At 35.7% G+C, this 10097-nt stretch overlaps 1 long non-coding RNA gene across 1 annotated transcript in view; it reads left to right on the forward strand.

Annotated features, from left to right (window-relative positions):
• LOC106874753 (uncharacterized) overlaps positions 1–9479 on the forward strand; it is a 19937-nt gene extending 10458 nt beyond the window's left edge. Inside the window, exon 5 of the long non-coding RNA XR_016243281.1 lies at positions 9113–9479. This is a non-coding gene — a long non-coding RNA (uncharacterized LOC106874753). The remainder of the gene's footprint in view (positions 1–9112) is intronic.
• The last annotated feature ends 618 nt before the right edge of the window (positions 9480–10097 follow it).

Below are 10097 nucleotides of genomic sequence, written 5' to 3' on the forward strand. Positions count from 1 at the left end.
CACACACACACACACACACACACACACACACACACACACACACACACACACGCACACACACACACTCACGCACACACCTCCGCATGCACACACACATACACGCATAGTATTATACGTAGATAGGTTGGAGATTTAAGTGTCGCTTGTGATCTAACAAAAGGAACGAGTTTATTCTTTTCACCTATTCGCAGCTTTTGAATTCTTTAATATTATTGTCACTTCTCAAAATGATAACGTATGCATATATATATACATCGGTCTGAAAGCGACGAAAATATTTTGGCAAATTAAATTTAAATGTTAAAGTGAATCTAACGGCTGTGCAAAAAGGAAATTATCACTCTTTCACTAATCTCGTCTGTCACTAAACCTGTTGCTGTCCCAGCCAAAAGGAATAAATACCTGCTTAAAAATAATAACTGGGGTGGATTGGTTTGATGAAAACCCTTGAAGTCAGTGCTCCAACATGGCCACAGTCAAATGACTGAAACAAGTAATAATAAAAGATAAAAGATTGATAAAAGATAGACGAATGCGCGATTATGACCAGACTTATAACCAAAAGAATTCCAACCGTGCCTTTCATGTCTTTTTGGATATCTACAACACCATTCTTCAATAGATTTAAATGTGATGGATTGGGAGAGGTGATGGGTCATTGAATGGTGATGTTTGTTCTAACACTATTCATTCCAAGTTCAAATGCCTCGGAGGTCAGCTTAGCCGTTCGACCTCTCAGTGTTTTAAAAACATAATCAGAGAGGTGGAATAAAAAACATGTAAGAAAACTGGGACGGGTGCTTTGCAGATCTCTGAGTTCCAAGTGAGAATCACATTATGGCCTACTTGGGAGTTGGCTTAACCTGCTACCTAGTTTGACATTTTTATCTATCCCTTTGGCTATCTTTAGAGGGAAGCATTTTATTGTTTTTTACTCTAGGCACAAGTCCCGAAATTTTGTGTGAGGGGGTCAGTCGATTAGATCGATCCCAGTGTGTAACTGGTACTTAATTTATCGACTCCGAAATGATAAAAGGCAAAGTCGACCTCGGCGGAATTTGAACACAGAACGCAAAGGCAGACGAAATACCGCTAAGCATTTCGCCCGGCGTACTAACGTTTCTTATTTCTTTATTGCCCACAAGGGGCTAAACATAGAGGGGACAAACACATACAGACAAAGGGATTAAGTCGATTACATCGACCCCAGTGCGTAACTGGAACTTAATTTATCGACCCCGAAAGGATGAAAGGCAAAGTCGACCTTGGCGGAATTTGAACTCAGAGCGTAACGGCAGATGAAATACCGCTAAGCATTTCGCCCGGCGTGCTTACGTTTCTGCCAGCTCACCGCCTTACGGCTGCATTATATTTATTTTTTTATTGCCTACTGGAGGCTTAACATAGAGGGAACAAACAAGGACAGTCAAAGGGATTAAGTCGATTATATCGACTCCAGTGCATAACTGGTACTTATTTAATCGACTCCGAAAGGTTGAAAGACAAAGCCGACCTCGGCGGAATTTGAACTCAGAACGTAAAGACAGATGAAATACCACTAAGCATTTCGCCCGGTGTGCTAACGATTCTACCAGTTCCCCGCCCTAGGGCAGCATTATACTGCAAGCATTTGCGCAAGGCTACCATTTTCACGACATATTTCCTGCTTCTGCCTTCCCATTACTCTTGCAATGTAATGTGACATGGACATTGCATTTCATCTTAACTAAAATATATCTTTTCGTCTTTTTATTTTACATTTTTCAGTCATTATACTGTGGCCATCCTGAAGCATCGCATTGAAGGATTTACTCAAACAAAACGACCCCAGTACTATTCTTAAGTTTGGTACTTATGCTATCACTCACTTTTTCGGGAACCGCTAAGTTACGGGCGAGTAAAAGCACCAATACTGCTTCTCAACCGGTGGTAGGGGACAAAAACAAACACAAAGATATCCCCACAAACATGGATATATACATATATGTACGATGGGCTTCTTTCAGTTTCCGCTTACCAAATCTGCTCACAAAGTTTTGGTTGATACAGGTCTGAATTAGATTACACTTATCCAAATTACCACCCAGTGGGTCTGAACGTAGGACTACGTGGTTGGGACGCAAACTTCTAATTACAGAGCCACAACGACGGGTTAAATCAATAAACACTCTTTTGGAGCAGTTACAGAGAGCATAGTTTATCAATTGAGAATTGGACATGAAAACTGAAGTGTTGATTAAAAGTTTAGAGTTTTAACCATTTATCTTCTAGTTTATATAACACTATGATTTGTTTAGTTTGCTCTCCTACTCCATGTCTAGTAAATTATTTAATATCTTTATGTGTTCACAATCTTGAATCGAATGATTGGATTTCTGATCCAATATTTCATCTACGTCTCTTATGCAATATGCCATTGACAAAGGAACCAGCGAGTATTGTTTGTCGCCTGCATATGAATGTAATTTAAAGAATATATATATATATATATATATAATAAACCATGAATACGTTTTGATCCGAATCATTCTTAAAAAATATAATTTTAAAGTTTAAGACGCAAACATGTAAAACGCGATAGAATTTCATCTGGATTGACATTCTTATACACACACACACACACACACATACACACACACACACACACACACACACACATCTTTTAAATTTATCTATGGGAAATGTTTTGAATATGGCAATAAAGCTCCTATTCTATTATGCTTGCCAGAGTATAATAATGCCGACTGGTAAGCTAGTTTTTCAGGGTTGCATCAAGTTATATCGATATAATGTAGGATAAATATAATAATAAGAACAATAATTTAGGAAAGGAATTTACGCGCATAGCGATGCATCAAATGTTTATAAATTTCATCCTAGGATTTTGATATGTATATGTCCGTGTGTGTATGTGTGTGTGTGTGTGTGTTTGTGTGTGCGTGCGTGCGTGTGTGATTGTGTGTGTGTGTGTATATACTGTTATCTTATAATCGTTTCACTCATTATACTGCGGCCATGCTGGGGCGCCACATTCAATAGTCTTTAGTCGAATGAATCGATCCCAGTACTTACATGTTGTTAAACCGCGTACTTATTATATCGGACTCTTTTGATGAACTGCTTGGTCACGGAGACGTAAACATACCAATACTAGTTGTCAAGCGATTGTTGGGTGACAAACACAGGCACAAGGACTTGCAAACACACAAATACACACGCACACACACACACACATACACACACACGCGCGCGCACACACACACACACACATATATATATATGTATACATATATATATATATATGTACGACAGTATTCTTACAGTTTCCGTCTACCAAATCCACTTTCAAGGCTCTGATCACCCCGTGACTATAGTAAAAGTCACCTTCCCAAGATTCTACGGACTGGAACCAAACACGGATTCGTGTGGTTGAGAAGTAAGCTTCTTGCCACACGGCCCTGCCCGCGCCACAAGCACACACACACACACACACACGCACACACACACACACACGCACACGCACACACACGCATACACACACACACATACGCACACACGCACACACGCACACACACACACACGCACACACACAAACGCACACACACACACACGCATACACACACACACATACGCACGCACGCACACACACACACACACACACACACACATACATATATATAAAGAGGAGGATTTTGTATTCGCAAGTTTCTGCAATGATCCGTCATATCACATCGAACGTTGAGCGAAATATCTGAAATTTTAAGGGACAAATATTGCATCAATCCTTAATATAATTGTTTTATAGGGTAGACATAAAGAGAAGGGTTAGTCCCAGGAATTTTTTTCTTCTCCTTCGAGAACGGAGCGAGGAGTGAAGAAACCCCAAACCTTGAGTGAATGATTTTAACGCTGGGGATTCTGATTAATACGCCAAAGCGCCGGAAAGAGGTGATAAGTCGTACAACGGATTCACTCTATAATAAACAGACAGAACATGTACGATCCAACGATTATCTCTATCTTAACAATTTGTTTCTAGACACTTTAATCACAAGTTTTTGATTCACCTGAAGCTATGGTTGGAGAAAATTGCTCCTGTTCTCTCGTTTTAATTATATCTATACCGTAAAATGTTTGGAGCATAGAAATTACAAAACGTCAGATTTCTTATATATTTACAGCCCTTTAATAGGCTTCCGACATTGCAATTTATCTGCACTATATTTTTGTCACGTTTTTGTCTAATACCACAGAGCCATAAGCTATGGCTAGAATTTCTATATCTGTAGTTATCATGTAATTCTTGTTTAAACCACTCTTTCGAACGCTTTCAAAGTTCTACGTTTTTATTATAATTCCTGCTATATACTCATTTTAATTGTAAACTGAAGTATTATCTGTTTACTATAGAATTTTATCTCTTTATAAAACAATCCACCAACTTGTTATTACAGCCATATAAAATTGCTCGTCTTTAATATTTGCCAGACTAAATATCATTATAACGTCTTATACAAAATGAGTTGCCAACGTCGTGCATTTTTATACCAGACAAAATGTTTCATTGCATTTAATTATAATATTTATAGTTTTAGTTAACTCATGTTTTTATTAAAATTCTTTGAGAAAATGAATAATTTATGGTCAAGAAATAATCTTTGTAAATTAAAAATTCATGGATTTGTTTTCGTGAAAATTATATATATATATATATATATATTTAAAAAAAAAACATTATCGATCCTTTCTAGACTTAGAAATTATTGCTTCTTAATTTTTTTTCTACAGTAAATAAATTCATTTATTCACATATTTTTATAGGGGATCTTTTTCGTTTTCTTTCAACCACTTGAAGATTTTTCAATTCTTAATGGATTCTTTTCAAATTTTCGAAACAGGTGCAGTTTTGCATGCTGATGACGAATATTGCATTCATTTTCTCGAAAAATTAATAATTAACAAGTTTAACATTTAAAGTTATATATTTTAAAGCAATAATACGAGTCTATGTCCTCACAAGCGGAAGTCGAAACTGTTTGCTGCCATAGTTGCCGTGACAACAAACAGACTATCAGCAAAAATGCAGACAAAAGGAACCGTGAAAAGTGAATATGTATATTTTTTTTAAAGAATTTAATGAAAGAAAACCAGACAAGCAAAAAAGGGAGTTTTTTTTTTTAAATTGAAAGAAAACAATGTTAAAATATTATTTTCTACCTGCCGCTAGAAATAACAGCCAAAATAAAACGAAAACACATCAATAAAAGTTAATGGTGAACTAAAACAATGTTATGAAATTAGCGAAACGAAGATATGTACTGCAGTATCTTTTGAAGCAAATCTTGGCTTTCATGCTTGCGGCGCCAGCAGAGTTAAAAGTCCATTGTATAACAATTAGTGCATAAGCGCCGTTTTGCGAGTTTACACGCTTAAAGCTGTGTGACGAAATTGGTACCCTGACATCTTAGAACTATGCAAGTGTGCGCGGCACAGGTTACTGTAAATAGTTGTTCTTGGCAGAACAGATTATTGAATACAGTCTGTCATTGTATCATGATCGCGAAATAATAGAGTGAAAAAAAAAAACTAAATTAGCTTCTCGAGTTTCGCAACATGCACCGCCGAAAATCCACACCTGCAGAGACCACCGTCAATCTCCATTGGATTGCAGTGAAAATCTCCCCCGCAGATCTTTTGTATATAACTTTTATTGTCTACTGCGATAGTAATATCAATCCTTAATTCCACCGTAAAAGACCAAGGACCTGCCAAATTCTTTCACCTGCAGCAGTATAAATAAGCAATGATATACTGGAGTAACCATGACAAAAAACAATTTTGACTTCCGTTATGAGGACATTGGCTTGAGCGTCATTAGTTAAAAATACGTAAAATTAAATGCTTCTAACTTCTTTATTATAAATTTCCCACAATGATAACTGTGATATTGGTCACCAGCAGACACAACTATATCAAAGTTCAGTTTTTGAAAATTTTCAGATTAAGATTTGTGATTGGAAGAAAACGGAGATCCTTTATAGGAAGAAAAGAGAAAGAGAGAGAGAGAGAGAGAGAGAGAGAGAGAGAGAGAGAGAGAGAGAGAGAGAGAGAGAGAGAGAGAGAGAGAGAGAGAGAGAGAGCGGGGGAGAAACATTAAAAGTATAAAAGATTAATCCTGTCAGGGAGAGCTTTTGCCTTCCCGGTGTTTGGTGTTTATAAAATTGATTATCATTCTTGAAATACTAGAATTCATTTCATACACTACATTTCTTCAATCTGTGCATCGTCTTTTTTTTATATTTCTTTTTTTTTTTTTTTTGTTAAGGTGTAGTTGGAATTTTAGATATCAATAATGAGTTTTAAAAGGAAAAAAATGCGGGAAATTTACAGCGTAGAAATTTAAATGTTCAGGAAATATATTGCTCCAAATATTGATATAAGGCCAGCAGTTTTCAAGGGGAAAGTATTAGTCGTTTACAATGATCCCAGTGCTTAACTGTTACTTATTTTATCGATTTCAAAAGCACGAAAGGCGAAGCTGACCTCGGCGGAATTTAAATTCGGAACGTAATAAGTCGGAAGAAACGACTACTGAGCATTTCACTCGACACGCTAACAATTCTCTCAGCTCACCGACTTATCTTGCTTGACTATTTAGAAGATAAATCTTTTACGCTTTCTTATGTATTGGTCGTGTTTTAACAACTAATCTAAATATAAATGGTAAGAAAGTAAGTGGCACCGATAGTAGTCTTCGATTTGTTTACAAGATCAGTCTAGGTCTTTTGATATGAGAATGACTTTTATCTTTCTTTTTGTTTTTGCTCTTGGAGCCTATGAGAACGTGCATATGTCATAAAAAGAAAACTAACGTTCTCAAATGAGCTGGTGCTTATTACAAACTGTTTATTACAAACTGTTTACTTAAACGAAGCGCACTTAAAAAGCCTGCATTAGAACTGAACTGAAAAACTATAAATTGGTAGATGTTTATCCGCACCGCCATTCGCTCTCACCGAATTAATTAATATCTGGTTCAATTTATCCTTAAACTCTCAGACGGAATATTTAAATGATTGCCGTCATTCCTTTAAAGTCTATAAAATGTGTTCGGTGGAGACAAGAAATATTCAACCTTTTACAAATTTGCCACAAAAATCGTTTCAACTTTCCTGACTAATATTGATGTCTTAGCTTCGTATTGCTTTGTGAGAGAATTATTTACAAATTTCAATACTGTTATTGTTTAATAAGTGTTGATATACCGAAAGAAGAAAACAATTGGAATTTTTTATTATTTCTTTTTAATTTATTGATAGTTTATAGATTTGATTGTTTAGGAATTTCAATGCATTATTCAAGAGAAATATATTTGTCTATTGAACGTAGATATACTGACAGCAGATTGCATTGTTTTTTTTTTTGTTTTTTTTTTGCTGTTGTTGTAAAAATTCACAACATAACTAAAACTAATAAAAAGAACCCGAAAAGAAAAGGAAACAGGATAAAAGTCCATGACATACCTACTGCAATCTTACTTACCAGGCGGCTTTTTGTTTCTAAATCGCTTGGAATTCTTCATACACAATCCACGGTTCTTTATTACCGAACTTCTACCTTCAATTCCAATATAAAAGAGTGAACTAAGTTTCTTTCATTGCATAGATAAAGATGAGGTTTTAAAGATACCTTTAAGATGAAGAAAAAAGGAATTTTTGAGATTTTATTGTATAGTCACTTCCTCCACAGAATGCCTCAAATAGTACTTTTAAATTTTGGCTCAAGGCCAGCGGTCTTGGAGGAATGACTTTGTCGATCCATCAACTCCATTCACTGATCCTTTTTAATCGACTCCCACCCCCACTTCACAGAGATAGAAGGTAACGGTGACCGCGTCGAAATTTGAACCCAGAATGTAATGAATCGGAACAAGCGTCAGCCATTTTGTCTGACGCTTGTTCGACGCCTTGCAAAGTCTATATAATTTTTCTACTGGAGGTATAAGTCCTGAAATTCTAAGGGGGAAGGGACTAGTAGTTTAGATAGACCCCAGTACTCAACTGGTATTAATTTGTCAATCAAGCGGAAAAGCGGAAAGCCACAGCCGACGTAAAGCCAGATGGAAAACTGTTGGGAATTTTATCCGTTACTCTAAGAGTTCCACCAGATCGTCGCCTTGCAAAGTCTATACTATATAAGGGGAACCATTAAAAAAACCATGAAAATTCAGTTGATGATCCCTTCTCTCTATAATGCAAAAGTCGAATCAATTAAGCTGTCAGATTTGCAAAATTTTCCCCTTTTCAGTGGTAGTCATGTTGATTAAATCTTAGATACTTTTATAACCCATCCAGATATGATTGATACTGTTCTTTTCGTTTCAGTACAACTGTTTCATTTTTATAGGAAAGAATTTAACTTGTGTCACACAAAACGAAAGTACTATAGACACTACCGATTACTCTATATGTTGATTGGTTGTAATACAAGAGAAATTTTTAATATCTAGTACCATATACGATATTATTACTGTTCAATATTATATCCTATACATCTTTTGCTCAATATCCGTTATTACTGATCGTCACCCCGTATCACACACGCACGCACACGCACACACACACACATACGCACACACGCACACACACACATACGCACGCAGACACACACACACACACACACACACACACACACACACACACACACACACACACACATTTTTGTTTAGTACTACATTCTACTTTTAACATCCTCAATTTTATGAAAGTTTTGGTTGACCTAAATTTCCGTTTGTCTTAATTTTTTTGCAACCCTTAATTTCCGTCACGTGTCATCGTTTCATTGAATCAGATAGAATCTTTATTTTTCAGCAGTGATTGACGTACATTTCCGGCAGCTAACAATTTCAGTTTTACAGTTTCTTTTCAATGTAATTCTTGTTTTATGATAACATGTCTCAATCGATTTTACAATGTTTGTTCCTCGTTATAAGACCTCTGCGATAGCAGACACACAGGTGAGAATATGTCTAATGCTACTTTGAATGCCCTTGATGTAAATCTAAATAATACTCCAGACATTGATTTTTTTTTCTTTTGGCACACGTTCACAGATGTGAAATTGTGAAGTAGATAGATCGGTGGCGGCATTCGTCAAAGACACAGAAGCAAAGCGTTGAATTAATGAATACAAGCTAGGAACTCTAATGGATAAATCAAATTGCATTTGAATGTTTTTCTTTTGAAATGTGTTCAGTCCTTTCCTTATTATTCATATTTTAGTTTTTTTTTTTTTGATATTTACTCTTCATTCATCTCCATTCTTTCTCTTATTCTTTATTCTAGTTTAATCTTTTTTTATATCACTTAAATAGGTAAAATAGCATTTGATGTGAGTTGTTGACTTTTTGGGTGATTAATTCAATATGAGATTTCAATTCCCGTAACTACATTATATTGGTTCTCGGGTGTATAAAGCTAAAATAAAATTAATAAAAGGTCTTTAGAATTTTACACACTTCGATTATTGCTTGATTTAGCATGTCTGTCATATTTCTGATAAAGAAAAAATGTCAGCCAACTAGAGCTTCCTTTTGCAGTGATGCAAAAATATTTTTCCTGAACTCTTTGTAGTGAAAAAAATGGATTTGATATCATGCTGTAATTAGAATGTATTAATATACAGTTGTCACGAAAACGCCAGTGTTTTGTAAAAAAAAAAACAAACCAAATGCTTAATAGTAAAGGCTATTTTTTTCTTTTTACGGTATTGAATACTTTCCAAATCATAGCTTCAATACCTGTGCCAGGGTACTATATGATATCAATTGAACTTTTGTTGAATATCTCATTCCTCCATTAAACGCTTAATATAGCGATTTTAAATTTTGGCAGAAGTTCAGCACTTTTGGAGAAAAGTGAGTTTGTTGATGCCAGTGACTTCAGTACTTGACTGGTCTTTTTTCTTTCCATCGACCCTTGAGAGATGAAAGGTAAAATTGATCGCAGCGGAATTTGTACGCAGATCGTAATAAGTCGAGAAAAATATTGCTATATGATATAATGATAATACCAGTTCGGCACCTTGCAAAGCCTATA

This window comes from Octopus bimaculoides, chromosome 10 (assembly GCF_046866305.1).
Source record: "Octopus bimaculoides isolate indiv1 chromosome 10, ASM4686630v1, whole genome shotgun sequence".
In the NCBI taxonomy this organism is placed as follows: Eukaryota; Metazoa; Mollusca; class Cephalopoda; order Octopoda; family Octopodidae; genus Octopus; species Octopus bimaculoides.